At 39.2% G+C, this 18,010-nt stretch overlaps 1 protein-coding gene across 11 annotated transcripts in view; it reads left to right on the top strand.

The window, feature by feature from the left end:
- CEP128 (centrosomal protein 128) overlaps window positions 1–18,010 on the top strand; it is a 480,417-nt gene that overhangs the window by 3,612 nt on the left and 458,795 nt on the right. For 5 of the 11 annotated variants that reach the window (XM_059890961.1, XM_059890958.1, XM_059890952.1 and 2 more), the window contains one exon: window positions 14,658–14,779. The exons of 3 other annotated variants lie outside the window; for them this stretch is intronic. The gene's annotated coding sequence lies outside the window, so the exon portion shown is untranslated. Of the gene's footprint in view, window positions 1–8,490; window positions 8,617–14,657; window positions 14,800–18,010 lie in introns of all 11 variants that reach the window. 3 more of the 11 variants (XM_059890955.1, XM_059890963.1, XM_059890954.1) reach the window with 2 other exon arrangements.

The following is an 18,010-nucleotide window of genomic DNA, read 5'->3' as shown; positions in this document are numbered from 1 at the left end:
TAGTGTTAACTCAGGCTTTTCATCATGGATTTAGAATTCTGGACACTTTAGCATTTTCACGTTGCATTTTGATAGAGGGCACTTAAACATGTAGGGAAGACCCATTGGGGCCTTGTAAGAACACTTTGTTTAAGCTGTATGTGTGAAAGGTTCTTAGAATTAAAGAATATTAGAGCTGGAGTGGCCTGATAGAATAATTTAGTCCCAAAGTTTTCAGCCACAGTCATGACACATTTGGAAATAATATAAAAATAACCTAGAGTGGATTCACTGTTAACCATGTAATAATGTCACTGGCTTGATTCTAGTATGAAATGTTTCAATATATTCATACTATTCTAATAGTGTTTTTCTTTCTTGTAATAATGTATTATTATGTTAGCACAAGTTTTTCCTTATCTCTTTTAGCTGCTACATAGTTTCCCAAATGGCTAGATACATTTATTGTGTCCCTAATCAGTGGACTTGTGTTTTTTTTTTTTTTTTTTTACTATTATAAATAATTCTGCAATGAAGCTCTTTTACCTGATGGCTCAGTGGTATAGAATCTGCCTTCTAATAAAGGAGACGTTCTTTGGGTCGGAACGATCCCTTGGAGAAGAAAATGGCATCCCACTCCAGTATTCTTGCCTGGGAAATCCTGTAGACAGAGGAGCCTGTTGGGCTACAGTCCGTGGGGTTGCAAAGTCTTGGACATGACTTAGTGACTGAAAATAACACATAAGATGTATACATATATTTTGTAATACATCTTGTGTTTTCCTAGGATACTAGTCATAGAAGTAGACTCTGGATCAAAAGGTGTATATTACTTATTTTTACTTTGCCAGATTGTTCCCTAGAAAAACTGTCTTAGTTAATATCTTACAGCAAGGTATGTCCTTGTGAACACTGGTGGTGAGAGCTTTTGTTCATAGGTACAGAACAGATAAAAAGGAATATCATTATTTTAATTAGCTTTTTTTAATTAGTGAAGTATAGTATCTTACACTTTTTTTTAGAGCCATTTATGTTCTTTGAATTGTCTATCTTTTGTACCTTTTACTATTGGAATGTTCTTTTCTTCCTTTTTTGAAAAATGATAAATTCTTTGGTTTCCATATAATGCAAATATTTTTCTAAGTTTTAACTTTCATTTTCTAATCTGTTCTGGTGTCTTAATAATAATTATGAATGATCTTGAGTCTTATTAGGCCTTTATCGGATATTAACACCTTCTGAAATTTATAAAACTCTTATCTTAAAGTGAAAGGTGCTCAGTCATGTCTGACTCTTTCCATGGACTGTACAGTCCATGCAATTCTCCAGGCCAGAATACTGGAGTGGGTAGCCTTTCCCTTCTCCAGGGGATCTTCCCAACCCAGGGATTGAACCCAGGTGTCCTGCATTGCAGGCAGATTCTTTACCAGCTGAGCCATGCGTAGTGTTTGCCATGAGACAGGTGCTCATGAATGAATGAACTCATAAATGTATGAATTAAAGCTAAACCTGAATTAGGCTTTTAATGAAGAGAGACTTGTGGAAGAAATGGACTATAATTATTATTTAGAAAATATAAGATAATTTTATAGATTGTAGGAGGAAGAAAAGAGCTTGATCGTGGAAGAGTGAAGGTCTTAAAATGACAAAAATAGGTTGGCTTATTAACAGCAATTGATACAGTAAAACAATACTGAGAATGCACACTGATGGTAAAGAGTCCAGGTAACTTGGAGTGTGTACAACTTTGTAGTACAGATAAATAGTAATTGAGGAATGTAGGTAGCTGCAAATAGCAATGAGAAAATGATTTGTAATAATTCAAGCAAACCTTGTAGGTTTGATTCAGTTATAAGTTTTAACCATTGAAATGAATTTTAAATTATTATCCTTGTTTATGAGACATTGTCAAGTATTCACATTTGTACTATTTTGCAGTTTAGTCCATATTGTTTGAGAACTCAGTTAATATAGCCCATGTACCATAAGAATTATTTCATCCAACAGTTATTTAATTAGAATCACCAATTGCAAAGTCCTGTACTTTGAAGTTTGTCTCTGGGTTAATCAGTGTAATAAGGGAAGTTTAACTGTAAATTCATTAAAATTGTTCCAGCCACATGCCAGGTACTATGTTAGATGTTGAAATACATCTGTGAGCAAAGTTAATGGAGTCTGTGATGAGATTTAGTCTAAAAGGGAGACAGACAAGTAAACAGCCAGTTAGCTCTTCTGGGCTGTGAGGAGGTGGTCCAAGGTGGGGGCAGTGAAGAAATGTTCTCCAGAGAAAGTCTCCTCTGAACTGAGACTTGAAGGACAAGTAAGAGTTAGCCAAAGGAGATGGAGTGAGGAGAATGTTCCAGGTGGTGAATACAGCAGAGGTATGATGGTGAGATGAGCATAACGTATTTGAGAAATTGAAAAAAAAAAACTTTCTGTGGCATGAATAATTACATTTCATGGACATATTTAGTAATTGTATTGCTATAAATATAGAATTATAGTAATACAGAGGGTGAAAAGATTATTTCTGGCTGGAAACGGAAGGCTTCTCTGAGATTGTGTTTGACTTATACCTGCAGTGGTCGACAGCAGACGGCATTTTCACGGCATTTCAGTCAGAACTAATGATGCCAGTGAGGGATGGAAGTGGTAGGAGAACGTGGTGTACATAGTAGCTAAATGTAGGCCTTACGTTTCTATGGTTCATTTGTTAAGAAAAGGGTGTCTTGATGAGGGTCTTGAATTTCTGATTTGAGAACCTAGACTCAGCCACGTGGGCAGTGGAGTGTCAGTGCAGGTTGAAATGTATGGAAAAGGACTCACAGTTGGAGAAACCATTATAGTGGCTAGTCATGCGATAAGAAAAGTCCTGAATTCTGGATGGTGCCCGTGGTAAGAGAAGGGAGACATGATAGGAATTTGGGCCTTGAAGACAGGCTTGTGACTTGGCTCTGCCATTGGAAGCTGTGTCACCTTGGGTGCCTTGCTTAGCTTCTTTAAGCCTCTCAGGTGTAGGTCATGAGGACAGCAGTACTTACCTTGTAGGGTTATTGTCATACAACAATCTGTGATATTAAAGCATTAGCTAGTCAGCATTATTATTTCAACTTTTGTTTTTTGAAGGTTTTTGAAATTGAGATTCTTAACTGGCGTTTATATCCATACAATTGTGGTAGTTTACTGTTTAAGTGTAATTGGTCTTATATGATATTGAGCTGTTTTTCATTATAGTTGGATTCCTTTCTAATCCTATATCTTTAAAAATTTTTATGTGTACATATAAAAACATTACAAGAAAAAGTTTATGGTACACAGTTCATTCCAATCACCTTTTAAATAATTTTAGAAGTTTTTTTTTTTAAATAGTATCTTGGAAAGAACAAATCATTCTTGTTACCTCCTTTAAAAAATAAGAATAAAAAATAAACTTTTGAATAAGCATATTTATAAGTACAATGAAAGTGTATTTTAGTTAATTATTATAGAAAAGTTAAAGAGAGATCTAAAGATATAAAGTAAAAGTAGAGTTGGGGAAGAAAGAAATATGGGACTTGAGGAAGAGTGGAAGACAAGAAAATACTTTTTTTTTTTTTTTAAAGTTTAAGTCTTTAGGATATGGTTTCTGAAAAAAAAAGGATGCCTGAAAGAGGTTGTAAAGATTCCTAGTAAGAGATAGAATTATTTAAAAGTCATCTTAAAAGAGCTATAGAAAATTGGATTTATAGCAGAACATAATTAATACTTTATTATCTTAGGCTGTATTCATGATATAAACCATTAGTTTTGAGTAAGTGGGTACACTTGGAATAGTCAGGCCTTAAATGCTCTGGTTGTATGTATATGGTGGGAGAATTGTATCGTAAGAGATATGGTGAGGAAAGACACACATACACAGCCCAACATTTCAATGTGTTTGGAATTTAAATGGTGTTTTCGCATCTAAGAATGTAGTTGGAAGAGGCGGTGGCTAAGAGGAGATGTAGGTTCTAGATCTCTTAGTGTAGCTTTTTATGAAAGCACTTGTGGATAAGTGTTTTACTCAAACTTTTTGTTCCTTTAGGAACAAAAGTAAAGGGTTGAAATTATATCAGCTTTACAGGCTTCAGATAGAGATCAAAAGAGAAAATGCTGGTGAAAATCCTTGTAAGCTATAAAGCAGTATGCAAATTTGAGGTATAAATAGCAATAAGAAATATTTCCTTTCCTAAAAATTTGTAGTGTTGTTTTGTTCACTAGGAAAGTCAAGAGGAATTTCTGTTTCTGCTTTAAAAACTAGGAGGAAGAAAACAAACACGCTTTATAATACACTAAAGAAATAGCATGTTTATTATGAAAAACTTAATTTTACATGAACAAATAAATAGCCCCAAATGATATTTATGATTACTCTCTCAAAAATTGGTGGCCTGTCCCTTGTTATATCAATTGTTAATGCTTATTTTGTGCACCCTAATATGAATTTATCCTTTTTTGCTTCTACTGTTAGATGACAGTCTGAAACCAACTTGTTTTCTTAAGGAGAGCAGGCCTGAGAGGAAGCCTCAGGAAATTAACCATCTTCTGAACCAAATCAAATGACTTATTAGTAAACTATGTGTGTATATATCAATTAGCCTTTGCATAATAAATAAATCCTGGCAGGCATACAGCAATGTGCTTTTATTGTCTACCTATCTTGGCTGGACATGTTAGTCTGGGCTCAACTGACTGGTCCGCTGATCTAAGCTGGAAGTCGTTGCGGCAGCAGCCATGTATCCCACACCATCCAGTGGGATCGTCTTTGCATGTCCTGATGGTGACGCAAGAGTCACGAGGGGAGCAGGTTCCAATGTGTAGTCCCATTTCAGGTATCTGTTTGTGCCCTGTCAGCTGAAATCCTGTTGGCCAACTTAGGTCAAATAGCTGAGCCCAGAGGCAGGGAGGGTAATTCCACCCATAGTGGGAGGACTTACATCTTGGGGAGGTGAAGAGTTGGAGCCAGATTACGCAAGCAGCACTTTGTTCTGCATTTAATTTCTTTTATATACCAGAGTGGGAAAACATCCTGAGTGGTCTGCCGAAAATCAAGGCTTACTTCTCGTTCTGGTTTTGTAGTATGTAGGCTAATATGAAAGCTGTGTTACCCGATTTCCCTCCTGGTCTGTAGAGGGGAGCATTGTCTCTCGAGCATTTAACCTTGATTGATTCTTTCACAGTAGAATTTTCATTTTTAACTGGGGAATGAGGCCAATAAACTTCCTTTGTCTTGGTTCTTGATTCAAAGTAGGATTCCAAAATCAGCTGCTAATGGGGTCCTATGCCCAGTGGGGATTGCAAGGGCAAGCAGGAAGGTGCAAGACCCACTCAGGGCAGCCACTGTTTACAGCTGTGTTGCCATGGAAACAGTCTTCCCCAGTGTTGCCAGATCTTTGGCCTTTTCAAGAGAAACTGGAAATTAGATTTTTTTGGTGAAGTCTCTTTGTTTTCAAATTAAGGTTTTAAGATAACACAATGAGGGCTCTGTTAAATATGTATCGCTTGGCTGGATTTGGTCCGTAGTTCTCTACTTTTCATCCCCTGATTTAAAGAGAATGGTGTTAGGAACTCAGGGATTCTAGCTCTGTCTTTGTCCAGGCTCACCTCATGTCCATTTTCTGACAGTTTGGGCCATTATTAGGGGGTTGTGTCTACACCTGGAGGGCTTCATTATTGTCTACTTTGGGAATAGCGTAGCTTGTATTTATTCTGTTTATCTGTTAGCAAATAGCATGCCATTCTAGGGCTTAGCTCCAAGTAAGAAATCCATCTTCTGTTTGTTAGTATCCATTTCTGTCTGTTATCTTTTTTTTCCCCCTTCTTGGGTTTTTGTTGATTGTTTTTTATCTTGACATGTTTTACTTTTAATTTAATTTTGTAAACTGCCTCATTTATTTTAGAAGTGCGTGTAGGTGTATGAGTCTAAAATATTTGTGTCATTCTTCTGGTGAGACAGGGAAAGAGTTATTAAGTAGCTTTATTTTCTTTTAAAGCCTTGCTAATTTTTAACAACTGGCATACATATAATTAAACAGCTATTAGTTTTGTCTCCATGCCTGAGGAAACAGTAATTTTTCATGCCATGCAGGCTTTTCCAGAAATACCCCTGCCACCTGCTTGATGGGTGCTGATCCACGTGACTCTGCCCTCTTACTCCCGCAAGGGGAGCAAAATGGAGCCTGGGGGCTGAGTCTGTCTGGTGTCATCCATGGAATAGAGGGGTGGGTGTGTGCATGTGTGTGAGAGAGAGAGGAAGGGAGGGGAAGTAGGAGGGGGAAGGCAGAGAGAGGAAAGAAGGAAATGGGTGGTAGCAACAGGAGTAAGTGGAATATCCAAAAAAAAAAAAAGAAATCTAGAATATTTGCAATATACATATGTATATATGTATGTATATGTGTATGCATGTGTTCATGCTTGATCATGTCCCACTCCATGTGACCCCATGGCCTGTAGCCCACCAGGCTCCTCTGTTCATGGGATTTTTCAGGCGAGGATACTGGAGCGGGTTGCCATTTCCTTCTCCACGGGATCTTCCCAACCCAGGGATGGAACCTGAGTCTTCTGCCTTGATTGGCAGGTGGTTTCTTTACTGCTGACCCCCCTGGGAAGCCCATATATATGAATATATGTACATATATACATAATATATATTTAATGTTAATTCTCTAGGTCAGAAGTTCTCAACTGAGAATGATTGTAGCCACGCACTTCATCTCTGCCCGAGGGGACATTTAGGAATATCTGGAGACAGCTTTAAATCTCTGCTCTGGTTGAAGGATGGGAGAGCTCTGAATATTTGTCTCTTCCCTAGTTCCTCTGAAACGATGCTTTTTAATGGACTCTCTCTGCTTTGTCTCATCCATCTGTCAAACTTCTCATCCTTCTGATGGGTGGAAAGATCTGACCTGGCTCCCCTGGCGTGTTGTCACAGCACCGAGCTCATTGTGTGCAGACTTCCAGAGGTCTTTCTCTCCCGTCGAGGACTGTGACTTAATCACTTTCCTCTTTCATTTCTAATATGGTGACAGTTCAGTGGATGGTGAGCGCATGAATCTGTTGTCTCTCTTCGATTCTATTCCTGTTACATTCCTCTTGACTTAACTGAGAACTGACTCCTGGACAGTGGACTTGATCTCTCTCTTTATTTTATTTGTTTATTTTTTTTGTGGGGAGACTAACAGCCCTTGTTATGTTTAATTTTGTTCCTGAGCGAAGGATAATAAATTCAAGTAGTAACATCACAATAAAATATTTAATTCTTCAGGAGCAGTCCAAGATGCACTGGAATTAGCTCCCTCTTATGTGTCTTCACTTAGGTGGTAATAGATGCAACTGAGTAGCCTAGACATCCTTAAGCTAAAGGTTTGATGTGAGATCTCAACCCCTCAGTCACCTGGGAAAAGGTCCCCACCACAGGGAGCTTGCCTTGGGTAGTGGGCAGGTGATGACTTGAGGTTTGGTATGAGGTGAGTCAATGGACATGAATTTGAGCAAACTCTGGGAGATAGTGAAGGACAGGGAAGCCTGGCGTCCTGCAGTCCATGGGGCTGCAAAGAGTCAGGCACGACTTAGACACTGGACAACACTCTCAGTCCGTTGGATCTCTGCTGAGTGCCTACTATGTTATTAATAGAGTTCTGGGCCTTGGGGTGCCAACATTGAATAAGTAGAGTAAGTGTCTCCCCTCATGAAACTTACGTGAGGGCTGGAATAAAATCCATACTTCTCTTAGCCTGAACCTCTCCGTGAGCTGTCTCCAGCCTTCTTCTCAGAGTTCGTCCCGTGACACCCTCCTCCTTGGTCACTGTGCTCCTGCCTTTTGCTGTTTCTTAAACACAGCAAATGCCTTCCTACTTCATGTGCTATGCATCTGTTCCTCCACCTGTCTAGGATTTGTTCCCTCCTCATGTCTATGTGAAGTTCCTTCTCATCATTAAGCTCTCTGATTAAAAGAGCCCTGTCCTGACCACTTTTCTCTAAAAAACTCTCCCAAACCAAGTTATTCTTATTTTTAAATTTTTTAATTGTAATTTTATTGGCTTACAGTGTTGTGGTTAATTGCAGGTATACAACAAAGTGATTTAGTTATACATATATTCATTCTTTTTTAGATTCTTTGCTCATGTGGTTTATCATAGAATATTGAGTTCTCTGTGCTGTCCAGTAGGTTAGGTCTTTGTTGGTTATCCATTTTTTTTTTTTTTTGGTTACAGCTCAGAATTTTATTTGGTAAACAGATAGTACACCCCCTGCTAAGGTGTGAGGGTGGGCTAATCCCAAAGGAGAAGCCGGTTGTCTATCTTATATGTTATGGTGAATGATATGTGGTGAATTAACCATACGCCATGGTGTGTGTGTGTGTGTGTATGTGTGTGTTCATCCCGAACTCCAGACTTATCCTCCCCAACACATTTACCTGTTGGTAATCAGCCATAAGTTTGTTTTTGCTATCTGTAAGCCTGTTTCTGTTTTGTTCGTTTGTATCTTCTGAAGAAGTGAGACTCCACAGTGAATGATGCCGTACGTATTTGTCTCTCTCCGTCTGACTTCACTCAGTGTGGTGACTTCTGGGTCCCTCCACATTGCTGCAAATGGCGCTGCTTCATTCTGTTTTAAATGGTGAGTGATATTTCATTGTGCATACGTACAGCATCTTTGTCCATTCCTTGGCAGTGGACATTGAGGTTGCTTCCATGTCTTGGCTGTTTTAAAGAGTGCTGCAGTGAACACTGGGGTGCGTGTTCCCTTTTGGATTATGGTTTTCTCTGGATTTGTGTCCAGGAGTAGGATTATTGGATCATATGGTAGTTCTGTTTTCAGTTTTGTAAGGAATCTCCATGCTGTTCTCCACAGTGGTTGTACCAATTTACATTTCTATCAACAGTGCAGGAGGGTTTCTTTTTCTCCAGTATTTATTGTTTGTAGACTTGTTGATGATGGCCATTCTGGCTGGTATGAATTGATAACTTCATGATATTTTTGATTTGCATTTCTCTAATGAATAGCAATATTTGAGCATTTTCTCATGTGCCTGTTGGCCATCTGTTTGTCTTCTTTGGAGAAATATCTATTTAGATCTTTTGCCTGTTTGATTGAGTTGTTTGTTTTTCTGATGTACAGCTGCATAAACTGTTTGTATATTTTGGAGATTAATCCCTTGTTGCTCCCTTCATTTGCAAATATTTTCTCCCATTCTGTGGGTTGTCTTTTCATTTTGTTCATGGTTACCTTTGCTGTGCAGAAGCTCTTAAGTTTGATTAAGTTGCATTTGTTTATTTTCGTTATTTTCATTACTCTAGAAGGTGGATCCCAGAAGGTAATGCTGAAAATAATATTAAAGAGTGTTCCACTTTCCTGTAAGAGTTTTATAGTGTCTGGCTGTACATTTAGGTCTTTGATCCATTTTGAGTTTATTTTTGTGTAAGATGTTAGAGAATGTTCTAATTTCATTCTTTTACACATAGCTGTCCAGTGTTCCCAGCACCACTTATTGAGGAGACTGTCTTTTCTCCATTGAATATTCTTACCTCCCTTGTCATAGACTAATTGGCCCTGGGTGTGTGAGTTTACCTCTGGGCTTTCTGTCCTGTTCATTGGTCTATATTTCTATCTTTGTACCCATACTACCTAATTTTGATGACTGTTCAGTTCAGTTCAGTTGCTTAGTCGTTTCCGACTCTTTGCGACCCTATAAACCGCAGCACGCCAGGCCTCCCTGTCCATCACCAACTCCCGGAGTCCACCCAAACTCATGTCCATCGAGTCGGTGATGCCATCCAGCCATCTCATCCTCTGTCGTCCCTTTCTCTTCCTGCCCCCAGTCCCTCCCAGCATCAGGGTCTTTTCCAGTGAGTCAGCTCTTCACATCAGGTGGCCAAAGTATTGGAGTTTCAGCTTCAACATCAGTCCTTCCAGTGAACACCCAGGACTGATCTCCTTTAGGATGGACTGGTTGGATCTCCTTGCAGTCCAAGGGACTCTCAAGAGTCTTCTCCAACACCACAGTTCAAAAGCATCAATTCTTCAGCGCTCAGCTTTCTTCATAGTCCAACTCTCACATCCATACATGACCACTGGGAAAACCGTAGCCTTGACTAGACAGACCTTTGTTGGCAAAGTAATGTCTCTGCTTTTGAATATGCTATCTAGGTTGGTCATAAGTTTCCTTCCAAGGAGTAAGCGTCTTTGAATTTCATGGCTGCGGTCACCATCTGCAGTGATTTTGGAGCCCAGAATCCAGTGATGACTGTAGCTTGTAGTATAGTCTGAAATCAGGGAGTCTGATTTCTCCAGCTTCATTTTTCTTTCTCAGTACTTTTTGGCTATTTGGAGTCTTTTGTGTCTCCATATAAATTAAAAAAAATTTTTTGTTCTAGTTCTATGAGAAATGTCATTGGGAATTTGAAAGGGATTGCAGTGAATGTGTCAAAGCTATGGTTTTTCCAGTAGTCGTGTATAGATGTGAGAGTTATAAAGAAAGCTGAGCACTGAAGAATTGATGCTTTTGAACTGTGGTATTGGAGAAGACTCTTGGGAGTCTGTTGGACAGCAAGAAGATCCAACCAGTCCATCTTAAAGGAAATCAGTCCTGAATATTCATTAGAAGACTGATGCTGAAGCTGAAACTCCAGTACTTTGGTTTTTAAACTGTGGTGTTGGAGAAGACTCTTGGGAGTCTGTTGGACAGCAAGAAGATCCAATCAGTCCATCTTAAAGGAAATCAGTCCTGAATATTCATTAGAAGACTGATGCTAAAGCTGAAACTCCAGTACTTTGGCTTTTGAATTGTGGTGTTGGAGAAGACTCTTGGGAGTCTGTTGGACAGCAAGAAGATCCAACCAGTCCATCTTAAAGGAAATAAGTCCTGAATATTCATTAGAAGACTGATGCTGAAGCTGAAACTCCAGTACTTTGGCCACCTGATGCGAAGAACTGACTCATTTGAAAAGACCCTGATGCTGGAAAAAATTGAAGGTGGGAGGAGAAGGGGGCAACAGAGGATGACATGGTTGGATGGTTGGATGGAATCACCATCCAAGTCAATAGACATGAGTTTGAGTAAACTCTGGGAGTTGGTGGTGGACAAGGAGGCCTGGCATCCTGCAGTCCATGGGGTTGCAAAGAGTCAGACATGACTGGGTGACTGAGCTGAACTGCATTGAATCTGTAGAATGCCTTGGGTAGTATAGTGATTTTGACAATATTGATTCTTCCAATCCAGCTTTGATCTTATATGAATTGGCTAAAAGGGTTTGAGGAGATGATGTTACAGAGGAGGACTGATGTAAAGAAGACAGGTGCAGGTGATAATTCTTTGTGCATGGTAGCCTCTGCTGGTGTGTTAACTTTTTCTCTTGAAGGATGTGGCAGTCGCTATTGAAGCAGTGAGAAATACATTAAAATTTTTGAACTTGGTTCATGGCTCAGCTTAAAATACATTCCCTAGCTTTCCCAATCCCCTTTAAATATCAGTGTCATTACCTTAAGGACAGCTGCCTTGGACAGGGACGGCTGAGGCTCTTGGAGGCCCCAGAAGCAATCAACCTACTTAACATGCACCAGTCAGCCTTTGTGAAATATCACCCCTGATGCTGGGTGCTTATCTTTTATGGAACAGCTTGCAAATCCTAATTGTTTTAAACTGGCTTTGAGGAAAAGAGACTTGAGAATCAATAAATTACAGCTCTCATACATACAAATGTGCATCATTATAATGAAGACAGTCTGATGGCTCTTTAGGTCAAATAACAAAAGAGGTGGACTTGAGTTTGTAGACTCACTGCCAGTCCTCTTACTGCAGGGTTGAAATTACAGGGCTGAATGCAGTTTTTATTCTCTCACAATATTCAGGTTTGCATATGGGCATTCATTTTTGATGGATAGATCCTCAGTGGGAGCGAATTGATGAGGGGTTCATTACTTGCTCTGGAGGCCGTATGTCTTCTTTATAAGGTTCATTAAAGCAGAAGCAACAATATTTATGCCTTTAAATACTGATGTGTTGGGAACAGCCAAATAAACTATTCCAAGAATGGTACCATCTGTTTTCAGACCCAGAGCTTTCTCTGTGACTCTGGAGACTTTCGCCCAAGGTCACCCGTTTTAGATCTCTCTAGATTCTTGGGAGAAGCTTAGAATCTGAAAAGCAGACAGTGTGAGTAGTCCTGCTTTCTCATCAGTGATAAACTGTACCTGGAGGTTTAAGCTGCAGAGAGTATCTGCTGCTCTTTGGTGGCTCAGACGGTAAAGAGTCTGCCTGCAGTGCAGGAGATGAGGGTTCGATCCCTGGGTCGGGAAGATCCCCTGGAGAAGGAGATGTCAACCCAATCCAGTATTCTGGCCTGGAAAATCCCATGGACAGAGGAGCCTGGCAGGCTCCAGTCCATGGGGTCGCAAAGAGTTGGACTGAGCAACTTCACTTTCTTTCTTTCTGCAGTTAAAGGAAATGCTGGTCACACATTTAACCAGGATTTAGGTGATTCAGCTCCTTTAAACTGTTCTTTAATCATTCTTCAAATTTAGCAATTCTTTCTTCTTTGTCTACAAACATCATGCTGAGATTTCTTATGCTAATGAGAATGAATTTCTAGTCCACCTGAATTTTTTTTCTTTTAACTCTTTAAAAATAATGAAGATTTTTTTCTTGAGCATGCTAGGTGTTTAAATTCTTCTTTGGAATTCAAATTGCAGTAGTGATTATTATTCATGGGCCACTTTAAATGTGTTTTATTTAGACACATTTTCCAGGTTATCAGTCTGTTCTTAATCTGCTGTCTCTGAAGGGGATCTTTATATATATATATATATATTTTTTTTTTTTCTTTCAAGCATTGATTTTCTTTTTCTTTCTTATTATTCAATCATTGTAAGAAAATCCAGGAAGTATAGGAATGTTTAAAGAATAGAAATCGACTATAAACTTAACGTGGTAAATATACTTTTATTTTCTTCTCCCTTTGTCATCATCCTTTCCTGTTCCTCTGAATGTGTGTGTGTGCATGTGTGTGAAGTCACTTGAGTCGTGTCCTACTCCTACCCTGTGGACCATCGCCCGCCAGGCTCGTCTGTCCAAGGGATTCTCCAGGCAAGAATACTGGAGTGGGTTGCCAGGCCCTCCTCAAAGGGATCTTCCCTACCCAGCGATTGACCCCGCTTCTCTTATGTCTCCTACATAGGCAGGCGGGTTCTTTACCACTGGCACCACCTGGGAAACCCCTGAATATGTATACTGGCAATGTATATTCATATACAGACATCATGTAATGTTTATTACAAAATTGGGATTCATGCTTTGATCCCTTGCGTTGCTATTAAATATCTCCAGAAATAGGGATTTAATGTCTGTGTATTATTCCATTACATTAATGTACTGTATTTTAACTCTTATAATTTGAGATTTCAGTGCTTTTTATTTTCCGTTATATAGTTGTGATATTTATTCTCAGCAAATATTCTTATATATAAATTTCTGTGTATATTCCAATGATTTTGTTAGGAGAAACTTTGGAAGTATTGTTAGTAGGTCAAAGGTACAAACTGCTTTTGATACACATTGCCTGCTGACATCTAGACAATTTGTATCAACTTACACATATCCACTGGGACAGCATAGGAATGTTCCTTCCCCTACAACCTGGCTAAGATAGACAGAATTATTTAAGGGAGAACAGTGGGCTATAAAAGCATCTCATTGACGATTTATATTTCCTAGGTTATTAGATAGAACAGTTTTGCATGGCCATATTTGTTGTTGTTGTTGTTTTTTAATGTGACTGCTCTCAGTATGCTTTTATCAACATGGACTGAGTCTAATGCTTTGGGTACGATCTCACTGGGGAGAAGATTTTCAGAGTCCTAAAAAAAAATCTTATTTTCATTAATGCCACTGATACTAGGATAAACAATACTTTTTAAAAACTATTTAATTGTATGAAGTAGTAATGGTCAGTGAAGAGTGTAGCATTGGCACTTACTGTTTTGTGCTTCTCCGTCAGTTATCTTAAGGGGCTCTTGGAACTATCTTCATGCCTTTGGTTGAATTCCTGGATTGGGAAGATCCCCTGGAGAAGGAAATGGCAACCCACTCCAGTATTCTTGCCTGGGAAGTCCCATGGACAGAGGAGCCTGGCAGGCTACAGTCCATGGGGTCGCAAAGAGTTGGGCCCGGCTGCGTGACTGACACTTTTTTCTGATAGTGGGGCAGCAGCCTTCTGGCGACCCTCGAGGCCACTCCTTTCTCATTTGGTTCTCTCTTCCTCCATCAGCTCCGTGTCTGGGGAGTGGAAGTGTTGACTGTTAGTAGACTGACATCTTCTGGTAAGGTTGGAACTCTGCCACTGTACCTGCCTTCTGCATTTGCCACTTAGGTTCAGGCGCTCTGTTAGCTGTGAGAGGTGTGTTTGAACTTTTGAATTGTTGGTAGTAGGTGTAGACAGAGCTAAGTTTTTTTTTTTTTTTAATCAGCAATGAAATAGTAATTGAACTTCTATTTTTTTATTATAATCAGATTCTTTAATGTCTTTAGTGTTTTAAATTCAACACTTATGACATTTATGTAATTAAAGTTCTTTCATATGCTATAAAAGCAAATGTTTTGTATGCTGTAATATGATATAAAAATCTTCACCTATATCTCACGTTGAATCTTGATATTTCTACAGGAGTTCCATCAGATGCAGGAGTTTGTACGTCTTTTATTGCTCAACGTAATTGCAATTAAAAGCTGAGGACTTTGTGAACTAGTGAAATTCATGCTGAAAAGTGTGGTTTTATCTTATTAAAAGTATGTAATCCTTAATAGGGGTAAGTGAGAGGTCTTGTGTGTGTGTGTGTGATGTGACAGTTACACATAGTTAAGCTAATGCTGTTTGCATAGTTTTAACAACAGTGCTGTATGTGTGAGCAGCTAATGCTGCTATGATTTTCTCTTTTAGATTCAGATACCCTGTATCTTCACTTGTTAATATGTTTTCAACTAACTACAGTGTGTGTTCCATTAAGAAAGACTGCGAAGTACATATGTACCTGTGGTAAAAGTATAAGAGTGCGGTGTGGAGAGTTAAACACAAAATCATCCAGGAGTTAACCCGGGGATGGGGTGGGGTGGAGCGGCGGGAGTAGTCGGGTGAGGATAGGGCGGGCAGCCGTGTGCATGCATGCGTGACTGTGTCCTACTCTGCAGCCCCATGGACAGGCTCCCCTGTCAGGCTCCTCTGTCCATGGAATTTTTCAAGAATACTGGAGTGGGTTGCCATTTCCTTCTCCAACGGATATTCCCAACCCGGGGATTGAATCTGTGTCTCCTACATTGGCAGGAGGATTCTTTACCGCTGTGCCAGTACTAGGACTTTATTTACAGTGTTCTGAATATTGGGTTGGCCAAAAAGTTGGTCAGGTTTTTCTATACCAACTAATGGAAAAACCCAAATAAATTTTTTGGCCAACCTAATATTTTATCCAAAATATTAGAAGCACACGTGTCAGAATGGGAAATAATAATATTAAGAATAGATTCTTAAAAATAATAGGGAAATAGATGATAGAAGCAGAAGAATATAATAGAAAATAGAAATAGAAAATGATAACATTCTGGTAGTAGATACATGCTTGCTTACTGTCTTAGTCTCTGTACTATTTTATATTTTACACATTTTCCCCAAATTATTTTAAAAAACATAAAAATTTCAGTTTTCACTCTTTGTAGTCAAGTTGATACTAAATAGCTCATTAGATGACTCTGATATGCCATTTATATTCATTGACAGTGCGTACATGCTAAGTTGCTTCATTTGTGTCCAACTCTATGCAACCTCATGGACTGTAGCCCACCAGACTCTTCTGTCCCTGGGATTTCCCAGGCAAGAACACTGGCGTAGGTTGCTATGCCCACCTCCAGCAGATCTTCCCAACCCAGGAGTTGAACCCGTGTCTCCTATGTCTACCTGCATTGACAGGCGGGTTCTTTACCACTAGCATCATCTGGGAAGCTCCCTCTCCCTTCACTGACATTATGTATAATTGATTATTATTAAAATTTTGATATTCAAAAAAAAATCAGGTTGTCTCAAAGATGGTTATCTTGTTTCTTGTTCTCACCAACAGCCATTATGATTGACGTCTGATTTTTCAGTGTTACCTTTTTATTCTGCCTGGTGATATCTTAATTCCAGTTTAGTTTCCAGAATTATGACTGGTTAAAATGAAACTTATTCTTTCAGATACAGAATTCTGACAGATCCAGGCATAATTATTATTTTCCATCATATAAGAGAAGGAATAAGGACATAAAAGCCTTTTTACTGTGAGGCCAGAGGTTTGATTTGTTTTATTATATGCAGCATAGATATGTTGCTGTTTTTTCCCCTAAGTGACTAATAGAGATTTCATATTGCTACTTGCTTCCCACTCTCCCTTCCTTTGGTATTTTTATGCTTAAGTGAAATGACAGGGCATTGAGGAGGCTGTAGACACATGTGAGCCATGGCCTGATGCTACCTTTAATGATTTTTACTAGTTGTTCAGACTGTTCACAAGTAGTGTTTAGGAGACAGCAGAGCAGAGCAGAATGAAGAGAACACTGAAGGTGAAGAAGCCTGGCTGAACCCTAGGTCTGCCTCCTGGGTCTCTTACTTATAATTACTGTCTGGAGTTTGACTTGTTACTTAACGTCTCTGCCTTCAGTATCCTCTATAGGTTAACTGCCCATTTTAGTAAGTTATTACTCTTTGCGACCCCACGGACTGCAGCCTCCAGGCTCCTCCGTCCATGGGATTTTCCTGGTAAGAGTACTGGAGTGGGTAGCCTATCCTTTCTCCAGGGGATCTTCCTGACTCAGGGATTGAACCCAAGTCTCCCGTATTGCAGGTGGACGCTTTACCCTCTAAGCCACCAGGGAAGCCCTAAATTGGATTGTCTATGTGAGCATTTATAGAGTACCTGGCATTGTAGTAGGCTCTCAGAAAATGTTGAAGTTTTTTTTTTCCCTCCTGTTTTCACGAAAGGAAAGTGTTGGAAAAGTCCTCTAACTTACAGTAAATGATTGTAGGTCAAGTGGCATAGACTTATGTCTGTGCTCACATGTGTGCATGGGTGTGCAGAGACACACAAGTGATTTCCTAAGTTTAAAGGTGAAGTTCGATCTAAGATTTCTTCTCAAGTTTATTCTTTTGGACTTAAGTGTGATCCTGCAAAAGTGTAGCCATACAGTTGCATCCGCCTTTGTTCCTTGTTCATGTTTCCTGATGTCAGAGGGAGCTAGGTTGTCGGCACTGTGCCTTTATGCTTGTAGACAGGAGGTGGGGGGGGCGAGAACTGAGGAGAGAGGCCAGGAAGGAAGTTGAGAGGCCTGGGCAGAGGAGAGGCTGCAGTCTGACAGCTCCTCTCTAGCACTGTCTCAGATGGGTCGAAGAAGTTGGATGTTTGTTGATTTCTTTTTTCTGATGCTACAAGTACAGACTGTATTTCACTTTGAAAAACCTGAACTCACAGCAAGCTCCCTTGCTTATCTTTTTTATTTAAATATTTAAAAAACATGAATACTTGCATTAAATGTGCTAGAATCTATACATATTTAGCAAATTCCCTCTATCCCTATGGTCATGTACTTCCCATATTCATTCACAATAAAGATCCAAAAATTTCAGAGTATTTTAGATTACGAAAGCGAGGTTTCCTCATACTGTTTTTAAAACGCCAGAAAACTGGCCATATAGATTTTAAGAAGATTGTAACAATTAATGTTAAAATAAAGATCATTAACTCTCTATTAAGAAGAAAATGAAATTATTGGAATACTCAAACTTTCACTTTTGATAATTGAATTTTCTCTGATGTTTCTTTGTTAAAAATATATTTCATTTCTTCAATTTCTATAAAAATTTTCTGAAATTGAGATTGTCTTGCGTGAAATTGTTTTTCATTAGATTGAAAATTGAGGTAAGGATGGGAAGAAAGCATATTCAGAGATGTTTCTTCTTAGGAGATTATAGTCAGGCTGCTTGACCTGTTTTGATGG

This window comes from Bos taurus, chromosome 10 (assembly GCF_002263795.3).
Source record: "Bos taurus isolate L1 Dominette 01449 registration number 42190680 breed Hereford chromosome 10, ARS-UCD2.0, whole genome shotgun sequence".
Lineage (NCBI taxonomy): Eukaryota > Metazoa > Chordata > Mammalia > Artiodactyla > Bovidae > Bos > Bos taurus.
This window is presented reverse-complemented; position numbering and strand designations above follow the sequence as displayed.